This window comes from Episyrphus balteatus, chromosome 2, assembly GCF_945859705.1.
Source record: "Episyrphus balteatus chromosome 2, idEpiBalt1.1, whole genome shotgun sequence".
Classification (NCBI taxonomy): domain Eukaryota; kingdom Metazoa; phylum Arthropoda; class Insecta; order Diptera; family Syrphidae; genus Episyrphus; species Episyrphus balteatus.
Genome location: NC_079135.1, coordinates 67,417,276 through 67,435,170, shown reverse-complemented (window position 1 = coordinate 67,435,170; position 17,895 = coordinate 67,417,276). Strand labels below are relative to the sequence as shown.

The 17,895-nt window shown below is 29.2% G+C and overlaps 1 protein-coding gene across 2 annotated transcripts in view; it reads right to left on the bottom strand.

The window, feature by feature from the left end:
• The window catches only part of LOC129910598 (low-density lipoprotein receptor-related protein 2), a 229,866-nt gene that overhangs the window by 203,295 nt on the left and 8,676 nt on the right, over nt 1-17,895 (bottom strand). The window contains exon 1 of one of the 2 annotated variants that reach the window (XM_055988031.1): nt 3,715-4,986. The exons of the other annotated variant lie outside the window; for it this stretch is intronic. The gene's annotated coding sequence lies outside the window, so the exon portion shown is untranslated. Of the gene's footprint in view, nt 1-3,714; nt 4,987-17,895 lie in introns of those variants that run through there. 2 annotated transcript variants of the gene reach the window in all.

Here is a 17,895-nt window from a genome sequence, read left to right as displayed (position 1 = left end):
TGTTGATTTTATAATTGAAATTAAAAAAAAAAAACACCATGCAATAATTTAGTGCAAGGTTGCTGTTAGTTTTTTTTTACAAACATTTTTGTTTGTCTGTTGCAGAATAATAAGTTGCAAATAAGTCTGTTGTCTGGTGCAAATTTTTAAATTTGAAAGGTTTCACAACTGAAAAATAGTTTCCGGAAGTACCTACATTACCATTTTAGCTGAGCTATAGCTTTGCATTAAAACAGTCTCGGAAAGTTTTTGCAAAATAATTTTTTACTTCACAAAAATAATTATTGTCTATAAACCGATGAAAAATACTCATTACTAACGAACTTAAGGCAATAACAATTACAAGTTTCAAAATTAAAACAAAGAAAACTTTTGTTTTTTTTTCAGTAAAATCATTTTTTTACGGAAATTTATTTTTTTTGGAAATATTATTTTCAGATTTTATTAAAACAAAATCATAAGAGATACCTAATGTATGAGTTGGAAAATGAACACCTATCAACGAAGAACAGATATGAACATTGAACATACAAATCTATTGCTATATCGATTCAGTTCTAATAAAGTTACTTTATAACTTTTTATTTAAAAAAAATATTTTTAATCATGTACCTAAAATTGGCCGATTTCCTTAATAGAAAATAGTTTCTATAAGCGCAGTGTTTTTCTTGTGCTGTTTGTGAGGGGCAATATCTTCAAAAGGTTTTGCATGTTTATAAAGCCATTGAATTTTGATAGAGAAATATAACTAAAAAATTGTATATTCAGGGTGTCCCAAAAGTAATGGATCAAACGAAATTTATGCTGAACAAGTAGCGGCGAGTTTTTTTTCATGAAACACAAAAACTTATACCTTTTGGATGTTTTCTGTTCTTTTCTGTGTCATTGCGAGCGTTTGTTTTTTTTATTTAACAATTAAAATTTGTACTCTCTTGACGAGTTTGTTTGTATTTATTTATTTTTAAATATTGTTTAATCGCGACAAATCAAACCGATGGCGAATTACTAGAAAAATGTTTTTTTTTTTATAACACAGTTAATTCAAATCAGTTAAATTTTCAAGTTAGAGAAAAAAATTTCCTCAAGACAAGATTTTTCTTTACTCAAGTGACAGCCCTATTTTCAATTCCCTTGAGCGATTGCTTGAAATATTTCTCAATTTACTAGAGTTGAGAAAAATCTTAACTCGACTAACGACTATGAATTCCGCTCTAAGTGTTAAAAAAAATTGAGTTCAAGTTAGAAATTGTCTGAAAATTATGTATGTTTGGAAATAAAATTGAATTTAATACCGGAAATTTGATTATCTTGCATTTAAAAACTGGGCCAAAGAATTAAAAATTTACTTCCTAAAAAGTTTCCCATTTACCTACCTATTATTATTTTTTTTTTTTTTGAATTTTTTATTTTTTTCGATAACATTTAAACCTGAATTAATATGTAGATTTACTACCTACCGAAGCTATATTCTATTGTTTTTGTTTTCAGTTTTTCAAAAAATCTAACAAAACTTTTATTTTTTGACACCTAGGTATCTGCAATTTTGTTTTTAAAAAATAAAAAAAAAAAAAATACCAAGGAAATATACCTACCTATATGTATGTGATTTTTCTTACAACAAAATTATCAAAGAGTGTCTTTTCAGAAAGAAAATTAAAACTGAAAACTTCAATAGGTAATAATATTTGTTTTCAGGTCAAACTCTAAAGTTTAGCATGGTTTTCAAGAATTTTATTATAGTTGCAAAAACTGCCAAAGCATATGTACCTATTACCTTCTCAATGTTCTTAAAAAATTATGAACTAAGGAAATCAAAAATTTCCCTGCAAAATTGAAGTACCTAGTTGGTTATTGATTTATGTACCTAAGCTTACTACTAAAGTAAATTTTGAGTTGAGTTAAAAATTGACCTTGATTCCAAAATTATTTTAGATAAGTAGGAGTAAATGTAAGGTAGGTAGGTAGATACCTATTTATAATCAATTACATTTTTCGGACCTAACAATTTTTCAAACAACACTTAATTTTCTTAATCAAAACTCCACAATCTTATTTGTATTGATAAAATCTATGAAACATTTTTTTGAATGTCTCATAGGTAGGTAGGTACCTACATTATGCTCCTGACAACTAAGAATATTCAAATTCAAATTTAAAGATTTCCAATTTTAAATTTTTGTAGGGAATGGTCTTCAGTGCTATTTTTCACTCAAAGTCAAAATTGTTTTTTTTTTATCTAAGACTTAAAAAAAAAGGATCACAAAAAACGGAATTAAATTAAGCAAAAATCTACATACCAATCTATATGTGTAATTGAAAAACAAAAACTTAATTTTAAGCTTAAATTGAAGCCGTCATAGGTACCAACCTATAGTAATCAATAATACTTGTCGGAACTATAGTTAGATACGCTCCTCAATCAAACTCATAAATAATTCATGAATTTTTCATGGATCACCCTTAAATTCTAACAAAACACACATCAATCTAGGTACCTATCTAATTTTAATTCTATTATTGGGTGTCAAAATGCTATTCACAGACTTGCCTCACAGGGAATAATACATTTCACATTTCAACAGGTGTCCATCAGTAAAGCTTTACAAAAAAAAAAGCAAACAACAACAAAAAAAATTCCACTGGACGTCAAAATTCTGCCCTACCTCAAACCACAATTTAATTAAAGAGAACCTAACTGCCTCTTTTTTTTAATTCAAGTTCTCATCAGAGCTCTAAACACAATTGTGTACACAACCGGATTTAATTAAAATCCACCCAAAATGCGAAAATCAAAAGGCCGTGTGTGTCCAGACAAACAGAACCAAAAACACAATAATTCCACAAATTAAACACACATCCGTATACATATACATTGCATACATAACATTTATAAGTATGTGTATCGAATACACTCCCACGTGATTACCACTGGAAAGTATCTATATCTTTTGCCAGGAAACAAAGCCTCCACAAGTACCATAGTATCACTTTCAAAGAGCAACAGAAAAGCAGTAAAGCCTACACACGGTTTCACCATCATATCATACATTATTATAGGACCAAATATGTATAACCAACGAACAACATAATAAAAAAAAATGCAAAATTTATACATGAAACAAACTGCATCTTCATCTAGAAGATACAACACGTTCAAAAGATATTCTTTAAAAAATCTTGCTCTGCAGCTCCGGTTCGTGTATAATTATCAATTTAATTTCAAAAATTAAAATTGAATATGTATGCGCGCTAAGGACATGTCTGTCTATCTGTCTGTCTCTGTACTCTCTCACAGAAGAAGATTATTTTAATGAAAATAATAATAATAAAAACTCATACCCAGCCAGCGAGAAATTACACCTGTGTGTTGTTGTGTACAGGTACCTATATCTACTATATTGCATCTATTTATACCAGGTAGAAAAGATACAACGAACCAACAAAAAGTACCTGTTTGGGACTTTTCTATGCAAGAAAAGAGAAACGTAATTAAATCGAATAATGCAACTCTACACAAGCACACTGCACTGCACAGCACAGCACACTTAATTCGCCGCACACTATTTTGTATTTTTACCTGTGTGCGCAAGCAAGTTAATGTTAATTTATTCTGAATTCCCTACATCCGATGAATGCACTTTAATAATAATTTTTTCTTCATCTGCTCTAAATTGAAAAACAAAAAAAAAAAAAACACTCGTCAAAATAACTTACCTTTTGACAAAGTTATCCAAAAATAAAAAATAATCTTCAGTTCCAAAATATCCTCTTATTTTTGATATAGTTTTTAATTCATTAATTTTTTTTTTGTTAATCCGTCAGATAAAGTTTAAATAAATTTTGTATCTTTTCCTTTATTTTAAGGTTTCTTTTTGAATCAAATCACGCACACTGACACTTGTTAACTTCTTTTCTTCTTATTCTTTATCTTCTTCTTTAATTTAATTCTGGTTTTATCCACAAAAATTCAGAACTTGTTATTAAAATTTTACATAGATATTAGAAATTTATGTTTTTTTTTTTCAAACTTCTTCTAAAAAGAATTTTAAACTTAAAACCAAATATATTTAAATTTAATTCTTATGACCAACTTCTCTGCGATCAAGTCGTCAGCAAAATATAATTCTGTGGTAAAGGAGAAAACCGGGTCGAAGTTTCTTCTTCTACCTTTTTTATTTAGTATTTTTTTCTTTTAACGTACATATATCTACTAAAGGTTATTATAATCCAGCTTGGGTCTAAGAATATTGGTGTCTCCAAACGAATCGGAAGAACACCTTGGAAATTTTTGTATATTTAATATCCCGAATTAAGTTGCTTTTTTCTGATTTTTGAATTTGAATTAAATTTTATAAAAGCGTGGTTTCTGCCGCCACTAAATTATAATGTTGGCCATAGAGAAGAAAAACTTTCTCTTCGAAGAAATCCGGTAATTTGGCCCAAAAATAATAAGAAAAACGAATAAATTTGTATCTGAATCTTTGATTTCAAGACGCGATGTTTATTTTGTATTGTAAACTCAACAAGGATATCCTATTTCAATAAGGATATCATTTATTTGATTCACACTCCGAAATTTGAATATATAAAAAAAATTTCAGATATATTTTTTAATTGTATCTTATATTTAAAAAAAAATCACAAATACCGTCCACGACAACGCTCCTAGAGCGACTGAGGTAAACTCGTTCATTCGGTTCAATTGAACCCCGGACTTGAATATCTATTTGACGACGACAACGACGATATGATGGAAGAAGTATCTTTTGGATACGACGAATACGACACGGCTACTGAACTGGCTGTGTGCTAAAAACTAAATAATTCGTAGTGAATCTGAGGAGTAGCTTAGAGCTGTGAGAGGTACGTATTGTACGTTACTTACGTACAGAATGGATGATTTGTTGAAGATTTGGGGGGCTTGAGGAGGGACGTGGGTTAAGTGGTCTGCTGGTGGTTGGAGGCTTTTCTTACGACGAAAATCAGGTTTTTGGTCGCAGTCGGCCTTATACCTAAATAGCTTACACACGGAATGAAAATTTTTTTATAGTACGAGTAAGCACTACAAGTGAATGTGAGAGAAGACGTGGCGAAAGTTTTTTTTTTTTATTATTTTATTTTTTCTTCTTATATTCTTTCATTTGTATTTATTTTAGTTATTTTATTGCTTTTTCTTTGGTTTTATTTTTTATCGTTTCTTTTTTTGTATTTCTTTTCAAAAAAAAAATCACATTTGAATCTAACTCATAGAAGAAATTCAATTTTTATATAGGAATGGATTATAAATATTTTTGCCGGTTTGTTTGGTTTAAAAGGTATTTGATGGATTTTTTTAGTACACAAAAGTAGTTAAAGGCGAAATCAAATTTAAGAGAAACACAATGGGGCGAGATTGGTTTAAGAGAGCGAGTTTGATAATTTAACGTTATGGTGAAATAATGTTTTGAAATGTTAAAGTAAATCTTTCTTTTGACTGAAATTAAAGGTATCTTAAGGTTTTTGGTTTATCTTATTTAGGTTTAAGGTGGATTTAAGTCATATAGGTAGATAGTGTGGTGGAAGTTTGAAAATAATTCAGTGTGATACCTACTTAACATTGAAATTCACCACACCTGTTGAGTTTCTTGACTCTTGTAAGGTGTTATAAATATGAAAATACAAAGGCTATTATTTATAAACGTTGCTTAACTTTAAACAACTGCTTCAATTTTGAAAATTTGTTCAAAAACCTTGTTTACTGGTGTCTAATAGCTGCCAAACTTGTGTCTAGGTTTAGATTGTGTTAACCTCGAATAGTGTGGTATTTATTTTTATTAAATAAAGCATATTTCCCAATTTTTGACAAAAGTTAAGAAGTGTCTAAGTAGACAAAAATGTAATAGGTAAATATTCCTGAAAGTTCCATATTAGACTTCAATTTATTAAAATACCTATAAATATAATAAAATATTCAAGGTTGTAAAAATATCAGCCGAAAAAATGTATTTTTGTTTAAATTTAAATTTAGGCTACTTGAAATAAGGAGCGTATCGGAACTTGGCTTCCCGAAGGACAATCGTGTCCAAGATCTTCGTTCATCTTTGAAGAACAAGGAAGACTAATGCAATCTTAATATTCCTCCAACCATATTAATTTTTGCAAAGGCAAAATATAAATCACTAAATCCTAGCTGGTAATATGGAGAATGAGTGTGTTTCTTTATTTTTTCCGGATATGGAAAAGAATAGACCGACGAGACAAAATAGTTTATTGAGAATATCTAGACTGTAATAATGAATAATGAAAAAAAGGGAGACGGACAGAATCCCGAAATCCAAAATCCAGAAAGCCCAAAATCCAGAAAACTCTAAATCCCGAAAACTCAAAAACCAGAAAATCCCGAAAACCTAAAATCCGGAAAACCCAGAATCCCGAAAAACCAAGAACCCGAAAACCCAAAATCCCGAAAATAAAACAGAAGAAATAAAAAACTCTTCAAAATTGTGTTTCACTGAAATTTTAACTGAAACATAAAATTAGAACCAATTAAATAACAATTTAAACATACAATTATTATAAGTTAAATATTTAAACTCATAATTCAACGATTTTTCCAACTTAACTCAATCACAACAAAACGCTGCTGAAAGCGCAATAAGAACTTGAAATCATGTAAAAAAGAGCTATTAACGGAATCATAACTTATATTGTTTTTTACGTGTTAACACCTTAATTACACACTAAGGATTGTTTTCGAAACCGAAATCCCGAAAAAAATTTCGGGATCCCATTCTGGATTTTGGGTTTTCGGGGTTCTGGGTTTTCGGGATTTTGGGTTTTCGTTTTAAAATGATTTTTTTTAGAGGCGCCACTTGCAATCTTGCCCAGGGGCACCGGTAGTGCTTAAACCGGCACTGCAAATGATTTTATGATTAAATTAAGTTCATATAATTATGTAAGTGTTTTCAACAAAACTGCATTTTTTTTATCGGATAAAGGATAACTGGCGTTCCTGTACTTTCCAAAATTGGAATTTTAGTGGTTAAAGGGTTTATCTTGTGGCTAAACCAATTTTATTTAAAATTTACCGACAGATATTTCTTATCATTGAGTGCACTGAAATTTCAAAATAAAGTTCTTAAAACAAAACAAAATAAAATGCACGACTGGGGTCGCACGTACTTGCTCTTGCAGTTCAAAGCACTTTTATGTTAGTTTACTTGTAGATTTTACGAGCTGCCTCTAAAATAAATTTTAAAGAAATTTTGTTGAGGTTGGGGAAGAGCCAACATTTAGACTAAATTTTTTTCATATAAAAAAAATTTTTTTTTTGTATTTGACTTTTTTGAGAAAAAATAAAAATGCAATTTTATTGCCATTGCTTTAAATATTACGTATACAAAGTTTAATCAAAATCGTTAGAGCCGTTTTCGAGAAATTCGCAATATCGTATTTTTTTGTATGGGAGGTATACGATCTAAACGAGATATAAAAAAAACAAAAAAAACCAACTTTCAGAATTCCATAAAAATCATCTGTACCAAATTTGAAGAAAATCCATCCACGCGTTAAGGCTGTGGAAATGTGTACAGATGGACGCACAGACGCACAGACGCACAGACGCACAGACGCACAGACGCACGGACGGATTTGCGAGACCCACTTTTTTGGAATTCTCCATCATCGTAATGTTGGTTTTGATTAAAACCTCAAATTTTTTTTTCGACACGAAACCAATACTTGCCCTATAGAGCAAGTAAAAATTGTTTTACTCACCTAAGCTATCGCTTAGAAAAAAATTAATAATCCTAACCTTCAAAATTCTCGACAAGAGATTAAATGGGATTTTTGAGGAAAGGGTTTCAATGCCAAAACGAAGATGTATTATGAAATTTAAAAGCTTTTGCAAAATCCATGTTTTCTTTAATTTTAGAAGAACCATGAAAATAACCTGAAAAGTTTAATAACAAAAAATATTCTCAACGCTATTTTATATATTTGCTTGACTTCATCATCGTAAAATAATTCTCGGTAATAAAATAACAATTCAAGCAAATATATCTAGACTTGCTAATAGCTCAATGGATTTTAAAGCGATCAAAACTTTATTTAACACTTCAATATACCTTCGTTGATTATGTGCAAAAAAAAACTTGCGTTAACAATTACCATTAGCACTAAAAATTGAAATTGCTTTTATTCAATCGTATAAATCGGAATTGCATTCAGGTATTGTGGTTTTGAAATAAAATTTTGATTAGCATCATTGTATTGTTGAGCGCACCTGCTTACAATAAGGTTTCTATGGCTTTTAAAATAAATATTGTATTGTTTGAAATTTATGTAAGCAAAAAAAAGTAAAACCTGATTATAGTTTAACTGAATTGTGGGCATAGAATCGTGACTATGAGCAAATTATTGTTAAATGTTATTTTGAAAAATAAATTCTTTGATAAAGAATACCTCTATTATTTGTTTATCGATAATTGTGAATCTTTTCGAGAGAGAAAAACGCCACACAAACCATCAACCATTTATTATACCATTTCGTTTGTGATTGAATGTAAAGATTTGAACAAACAAAAAAAATCACGTGGATCAGGTGAGTGCAAAAATTGCAATAATTTTTGTACGAAGTAATAAAATTTTTAATTGGTAAAATCGTGAACGATAATAATTAAGTTGTGTGTCAACTTTTTTGGATTTGACAAATGAATAAGTTATAGTGAATACAACAAAAAAAAAAACAAATATGGATGATTTAAAATTGCATGAAAATTATTGCATGATGATGCAATTCGAAAAGCGCCATGTGCCGCTTTTCAAAAATAGTTCAAATCCAGGTGAAACATTACGTTAGGATGGCAGAGAACCTGAAAAACATAACGATGGCAATCATAATGTGTATGCTTCTTAAGCTTTTCATAAACTAATTGTGTCTCGACATTCGAAAAAAGACAAAATCATTAGGTGTACCTACCAATATAGCATCTGTTATCATCTACAAAAAAAAAAAAAATAAATAACTGCTATTTAAATTCAATTTAATTTTCTGAGAAAAAAATTGTGGCAATGAAAACCTTTTATCAAAATAACGACAAATATCGATGAATTTCTTTCGAGATAGTACAGAACGTTTAATCAAAATAGTTAGAAAAGTATTTTAATAGAAAAAAGCTTTTCCCTATTGGCCCTATTGTCCAGGCAAAAAAAAACAAGGACCTGTGGAATAAATGCAAGGCTTTGTAAGTGCAATTAGGTATTTTTGAATATACTTAAAGTAGATATACAGGGTGTTCCACAGTCACCGCCCCAAATGAAAACCATGGATTCCTGAGGTCATTTTAAGTCGAAAAATTTAAAATTTAATTTTCTCGTTTATTATATTTTTACAACAACATTTTTTTTGATGCAAAATATTTTTAGTTGCAGCAAATATTTTTCAGTTGCAATAAATATTTTCTTTCATTGCAAATATTTTTCAGTTGCAATAAATAATTTTTTTTTAATGCAATTTTTTTTTATTTGCAATAATTTTTTTTCTTAGTTTCAAATGCATTTTTTTAATACATAGGTATTTTAACAACACTATAAGTGCTTTTGACTTGTATAAAAAATTTTGAAAAATGTAGGTATGCAATATTAAAACTGATTTTAAATAAAAAAATTTCTTTTTGTTTTCTTAACTCTTCTATTCACTTGTACTTTTCAAATTTTTTTTCTTTTTAAATTTATTTTATATTTTCAGTTCATTGTTCATCTTATAGATTTATAGCTTCAGTAAATAGGACATTCCATTCTCATATTTTAGTATTAAAATCAATAGCTCACATTAGGTTCTACGGCTTTTAACGGTTTAGAAATTTTTTTAAACGGAAAAGAAGAGTGTTGAAATTAAATTTTAAATCCTTAAAGGCAATACTGTATTTTTAAGATTATAGCTGTAAGTGTTGTACAACCAAAACATCTTTCTTAAAATTTAAATTGTTACAAAACATTATTCTACACATTATATAAATAATGAACTCATAACTTTTCGTAATAAAACCACATTTTCACTTCCATACCCTTTCAATTGATTTTCTCAATTATCTTGATCACAAATATTGAATATAAACGGGATTATACCCGAGGATAACTTAGAACCCCTATTTCAACAGACAATTTCAATTTATAATATAGTTAAAAAAGTTATAAAACATCTGCAAAAGCTATCTAAAGTGAAATCAGTCTTGATTCCTGGGAAAGATGAAATGAGCCTTTTTAAACATTTTCAAACCCCCTTCCACACACATATAGAGAACCAAGTGGATAGTCATATAAAATTAATGACTTTAAAAAAGGAAACTCAAACTTTTTAATTACTCTCCGGAAAATTTTACGTTCGACCGTTGTGATGCTCGTATATCCGTATCCGTGCACATCAACTTTGTTGAGTTTTCAAGTTCTTTTTTTTTTAATTCTTCTTGTTTCAACAAAAACTACAATTTTCAAATAGTCAGGGCACTTAACGATTATGGCATAATATTCGGGTCTAATTGAGTTTTATTACAGATTTTATGATGATATTTAGTTTAAAAAAAAACTATACATACCTTTCTAGATAGGTAATAGGTAAATGGAATATTTTTTGGTAGTTGTTGTGCACTTTAAATTGGTTTGTCTGACTTTTGTTAAAAAGTTTTATTGATTTTAGTTTGAGTTTTGAAAGGACAAAGTTTGTTTGTTTTTTGTTAATTGAAAACTTGACTTATTGTTTTAAGTCAAAGAACATGTACAAATAGGCAAATCAACAGTTATAAAAAAGATGATGGGCGAATGAGTATGGACCAAATATATGTCTGTTAACTTAGTTGGTACATTTTTTTGAACTCTATTTGGGCCATGGTCAAGAGCTTAAAGAACTAGTTCTGCAAGTAAGTGGGCTTGACGCCTGAAACGTCGTCGGCGAAATATTATAAAAAAAGAAGACAGAACTAAAGCCCACGATCATAATTTTGATTTAAAAAAAGGTCACAGAAATAGGATAAATAAGTAATAGTATAGTTTTAGTTTATGAACTTGTTGAAAAACCAAAGATGTAAATCAGGGAAATTATATAAAATCCCATACAAAAAAGACAAATAAATTCGAAAACGAAACAGGAAGGAAACAAATCGAAATTTTTTTTGTAAAATTAAGTTTTCTGATATTTTTGATCTTCTTCTTCCTTTTTCTCGGCGCTGTTATGATCTCGATGTCGAGGGGATCATAACTATCCCACGTAACTGCTTCACACTAGTGATCCGCCTGTGGGGTTCGCCGGGTTGACCTCAGAAATCGGCGGCAAGCCTCCCGGTTTTGTATTGTTCCATTTCTAAGGCCAACTGAATGCTGGTGGTTTTGCATTTGCTTGTACCAGGAATTTTTAGGCCTACCTTTCTTTCTATTTCGTGTTGGAACGTTGTATGATATTGCTTTTTTGACGGGGTTCTCAGGATCTCTCCTTTGAACATGGCAATACCAACTGAGTCGGTCGTGTTCCATTTTTGTGGGAGATGGTGTTTTTAACATGAAGGCTTCCTCGGATCTTCGTACTTCTAATTCTATCAAGCTTTGTTACTTTTTCTGATATTTTTGATAATTTCGTAATTCGTTTATTATAAAAATAAAATGCACGACTGGGTCGCACGAACTTGCTCTTGGAGTTAAAGTTGCTTAAATTATTAAGACTTTTTATATAGAAATTTGGAAAAAAAAAAATAAAATTCGTTTTAAAAAAAAATAAAATAAAATCTGAAATCAAATTGCCCTCCAAAACAAGTATGCAGTTTTGATTGATATCTTAACGCGGATTTTTAGAAAAAAAAATTTTCAAAATCGCTAGAGCCGTTTTTTTTAAAAACAATTTTTTATAAATAATTTTTTGGAAAAAAAGTTTTAAAATAAAATTGTAATGCCATTTTGTAGAAATCACTTATCAACATCTAAAAACAAAATTTCAAAAAATTCAATGTCCCGTTTACGAAAATTTGATTTTTCAAAAAAAAATTTTCAAAATTTTTTTAAAAATCCAAAAATCGTTTTTTGGGAATTTTATTTTTGGTTTATATTTAAATTATATAAATGCTTCTTCACAAAAAGTTTCATTGAAATCGAATAAGAAGTTTCGGAGATATTCGAATTTGAAAAAAAAAAAACGGTTCTATGGCAGGTACCGTTAATAATGATTTTCAAAAAATTTTTTTTCATTGAAATATAGACCTTAGCTTAAAACTAACATTTGAATTTTTTAAACAAAATCGTTAGAGCCTTTTCCGAGATATTTCAATTTTACTAAAATCGGTATATGACAAGTACCGTTATTTTTGGTCCAAAAAATTAATTCCAAAAACCCCTCTGGAGAGTCGCCAAATACCGCTACATACCAAGTTTGACATTAATCGGTATATCCGTTAAGGCTGTAGCTCCTTATACAGACAGACAGACTGACTGACAGACAGACTGACAGACAGACAGACGGACTTCCGGGACCCACTTTTTTGGCATTGTCTACCATCGTAATGTCATGGAAAAATGTTATCTCAACTTTTTTTTTTGTACGAATGCATAACTTGATATATAGTACCGATATCGCAAGTAAAAATTATCTGAGATGCAGTCGGTTCATTAAAATAACGCATTTATAAAATATTGTATTACATACAGGGTGTCCGGTAGAAAATGGATAAGCCTGAAATGGCTGATAGGTGCACTTTTGACTGTTCTGAAACCGAATAGAAAAAGTTTCTATCGCAACCAGATTAGAAAATATTAGCTTTTTTTCGTTCAGTGTACTTTAAATTTCATCATCTTACGTTTTCTTTAACCACAACCACGAATGAATGAATTTTATAAATTTCTTATTTTTATAATTTTCTACAGTAATTGGCTCACTACGTAAGAAGTTAAAAGTTTTTTTAACTGTTGCATCTTTTCTTTAAAAAAATTTTGAAATTCGCTTTTCGATGCAAAATGTGAAAAAAAAAAAATTTTTATGAAAATTTTCAAACACCTGTGGTATAAAAAAAATCCATAGGAACGTAGGTGGCCAACTTTTTTAAAAATATGCGCGTCCAAAATGGATTGCAGAATGGTAAAAATCAAATCAAATCAAATCGAATCTAGAGTTACTAGGAAGTTATTGGTACCAAAGTGCAAATGCAAAAGAGAAAAAAAATATTTGTTTGCTAATAACCAGTTTAAAAGATAAAATAAGAAGTGGCTCACAATATTAACTGTAAGTTAAAATGCATCTAACAAATATTGGATGTTTTTCGTAGCCCAATCTGATTGGGAATTGAACACAAGTTCGAAAACATTGCAACATTTTTGATGAGGTTGCATTGGGCCAATCTCAATTTTTCTTTAAAACGAGATCATTAAGAAGTGAAAACTCAAAACAAGCTGTCCCGATGCACAATTGTATGCCCATGCTTAAACTGAGCAAACAAATATTTTCTTTTTCTATTTTGCATTAAAAAAACAAGTTAAATTATTTTTTTTTTGTAGCCATTGTTCAACGGTTGTAACACTTTTTTTATATTTATGTGTAAGAAGAATTATTGTAAAATATGACTGATTAAAAAAACTGATGGAATCCATGCATTTGTGGCAGCAATGTGAAAAACTTAAGATTTTACAGTTAAAATAATTTTTTTGCACTTTGGTACCAATAACTTCCTAGTTACTCTAGATTTGATAAAAACTTTTACCGTTCCGCAATCCCCTTTGGACGCGCATATTTTTAAAAAAGTTGGCCACCTACGTTCCTATGGATTTTTTTTATACCACAGGTGTTTGAAAATTTTCATAAAATTTTTTTTTTCACATTTTGCATCGAAAAACAAATTTCAAAATTTTTTTAAAGAAAAGATGCAACAGTTATATGTAAAAACTTTTAACTTCTTATGTAGTGAGCCAATTACTGTAGAAAATTATAAAAATAAGAAATTTATAAAATTCATTCATTCGTGGTTGTGGTTAAAGAAAACGTAAGATGATGAAATTTAAAGTACACTGAACGAAAAAAATCTAATATTTTCTAAACTGGTTGCGATAGAAACTTTTTCTATTCGGTTTCAGAACAGTCAAAAGTGCACCTATCAGCCATTTCAGGCTTATCCATTTTCTACCAGACACCCTGTAAATCTTTTTGATTCAAAATTTAATATTCATAAGCCATAACAAACTCCGTAGTGACGTTAACGTTATAGGTACTTATACAAAATGGTATATTTATAAAAGTACCTACTAATACTCATACACATGTTGGCTCGATTGAATAAATAACTAAAGATTTCTTAACAATTAAAATTGAATGTTTTGAAAATATCTTTCGATTATACACTTAAAAATTTCATTTATCAAAGGAATAAATTCCTTTGAGAAACCCTTTGATGTTTACGCAATAATAAATTCATACAGTCTTTGAAAATACCACAATCTTTTGTGATGAGAATATCTGATGAATTTTTTTTTTTCTTCAATTCCTGTAGGTACATATAATATAAATTAATTTTACTTCATACACATTTTTCAAAAGCCTAAAATAAGGATGTTGGTTGATAAAGCAGGAAAACTTGTCTCAAGTCAAGATATTTGAGCTAGTGAAAACCCTTTTTTTTATGGTTCATTGTGCCTATTTCGGTTCAATTTTAGATATTATTTCATTTAGAAGTTAAAAACAAAAAAAGTTTTTTTTATTAATAAATTGAAAATAAAATTAAACTCGATGAGTTTTTTTTATTCTTTTAAACATTGATAGTCTGCTGTTTAGCAATTTTTTTTTACAAAAAGGTAAAAATTTGTATCAAATTTTTAGAATAATTGTTTTCTAAAAAAATATATGCACTTTCTGCATTCCTCATGGGTATAGGCCACCAAAACTAAATAAAGTGTTTAAAGACAACCAGGTATACCTCTATCTTTGAACAGATAAATTAACCTAACCAGAGTAAAACCATTAATTTTTTTTCGAAAAGCAAAATATAGAACCCCTACCTACAACGACCTACAATTTTTCTCTAGAGGCTATTAACAAAATATGAAATCTATAAGTTTAGTGCATTTAGATTTCACCCAGGACAAAATAAGGGCAATAAGTTTTATGAGAAATATCATTATTGTAGTTATACTTCTTTTGTCGCGTTGGGGTGTAAAAATTTAATTTTTGAAAAGAAATGTCAATATAAAAACTTTGACTTTGCCGTTTCCAACATTCATTGACTGAATTTAAAACCCAATTTTACAAGAAAAAGAAGTGAGCTTTACATGTTACATTAAGGACAACAAGGTTTATATTCCCTTTCAACAGATAATATGGCAGAAAGGGCACGATGTGGTCTTAACACTAAAAAGCCCTCAAAGACCAGTAATTCTAGTGTATAATTTAGATTTACAAAAATAAAATATGAAAACGTTCCACAAATACAACTTTATTACATTTTATATTTAGTAGATAAGAACGAAATTTTTAGTCACCGAAAATGTGTTATAAAATGTTACCCATACGCCATAGTGACCTACAAATGTTACAAATCAAACTAAAACCGAAAAAAAACTCATATGCGCTTCTTTAATTATGTAAACAAAAAGAATTTCTTTCTGAAACTTGTGTTCAACAATAAAAAAAAGTTTAAATGCTTCTCTAATATGTTATGCGTCAAGCTTCTTATTATCATAAGTTTAATGAGAGTCAATCAGTTTGCCTATTTATTATGCTATGAAACTGCATGCATATGACCTTTTATATGGCCTTGCACAGAAATTATAATAAGACTTTTCTAATAAATTTTACCTTATTGAACGTTAATAAAACACACTGTTAATTAAATAAAAATATCACACCACTTTTTCTCACTTTAATTTCCGCAATAAATTTTTTATAATACTTATATTTTCTATTTTCAATAGAACTCACAGAAAAATTAATAGTTTTACTTTGGAGAAGTGTTAGGATAATTATTAGATTTCTAAAAAAATAAAAACAAATTTAAAAAATTTCAGGTTTGGGCAATTACAAAAAGTTTATTATGTTTACATATTTGATTTGTATCAGGGGCGTATACAGGTTTGCTTCTTGGGGGGGGTCATGCCAATTTTTTTTTTTTTTTTTTTCAAAAGTTTTGATAGCAGGCATAAACCTGAAAATGGGCTTTTTGAATTATTAAACATTAAAATTTGTGCGTCTTGAATTTCGAATCGAAAAGTTCCGAATGTAGTTCTAAAAATAACCAAACAAAAACGGTATGAGATTCGTTTAAGTTTAGCGTTAAGCCTTGAAGCCTAGAACGCTGCTGATGTGAAACGAAATTTTTCGTCGGTCTCCACGAGGACAACGAAATGCTTGCGAAATCTGGACCGAAAAATACTCAAAAATTGCAAAAAATAAATGAAAAAAAAGCAAACACGCATCGCAGAAAGACATGCAATGACAAAATGAACAACAAAAACAAACAAAAAAACTCAAAATGTCATTTTTCCATACAGAATGAATGTCCCTGGCAATTGTTTGTGTGCGAAAAAGAAGTTTAGACTTTCAATTTCGTTGTGCCGAACAGCGTGCTACAGAACGAAAAGTTGAACGAAATTTTTGGTTTACCATTTTGTTGTTTCATTTTTGTATGGGATTTTTCGTTTCTTATCAGCAGCGTACTAGGCTTTAACTTTGACCAATTGAGGCTATATCCTCTCCTAAAAATAAAATGTACTGTACGAGTACTTCGATTCGCTAGCCCAGAAAGTTAAAATAAAAATCGTTTTTACTTAATAACAGTTTTAACTTTTGAATTAAAAGTCTTCCTAACCTCAGGCAAACGAATCGCAAGGTTTTGTAAAAAAAATTGCATTTGAAAATATAATTTTTTTTGAAATTTTGTTTTAAAATTGTATGGGAATTTAAAATACCTCTATTAAAATAGTAAAGACAAAAAAAAATAATTTTGGCGATATTTTGGAATTCGTCCGTTTTCAGGTATTAATCAGCGGTTTACAATATAAAAAACATTCAGTTGTATTTATTAGATTAAGCCCTGCTTTTTCAATCGTCAGATAGACTATCAGAAGAATAAAGGTCACTATAAAAATAAACTTTTATTCGTAGGAATAAGCTCTAACTTAGGTTTATCTAACTATTCAAAAAATTAGCCCTAAGTGATATTTAATAATAATATTTAAATTGCCTTAGATAAGGTTGCTTACATTGCTTCTATAATTGACTGGCCATTGATGATTAACAAATCGATAGTTGTTTCAAAAAATGCAACAGATCTAGTATGTACAAAATACTGTTATATTCTGTAAGCAAACAAAATTCACCAAATTTTATCAGACGAATGTATTGAACTGGAACATTGCAAAAAACTAAAAAGATTTGAGAAATGATATCCTTCTTTAACATTTTGCCGATGACGAATTTTATCAACAGAATTGACCTCCACAGAGCAAGGCCACAGAAAGCTTCCCTATTTAAAACATATTTTATTCACTTCATCATATAAAAAAATAGAAGATATGGCTGCTTCTTTTATTTGCTGGTAAGCAGTGTCTTGCCCTTAAGATATTATTTTTGTTTACCTACCAGATTCAATTTCCTTTAAAAAGCTTTGAATATAATACTTATCCGGATTTTGTTTCCATACAAAACTCTACAGCACAGCTCAACTAATACTATCGAACGAATCAAAATAATCCTAATCCAGCATAGCGTTCGCTAAAAATATAACCACATCCCCAAAATATGGTAAAATAGTTTGTTTGAATACCAAAAATTTTTTTTACTTTTAATTTTCGTTCATGTTCTAAAACTTCAACATTTTGAAAATAATCTTACTCAAGAGATTTCAGTATCACATAACAAATTCTTTTTTAAGTTCTGAGTTCTTGGGGGGGGTCATG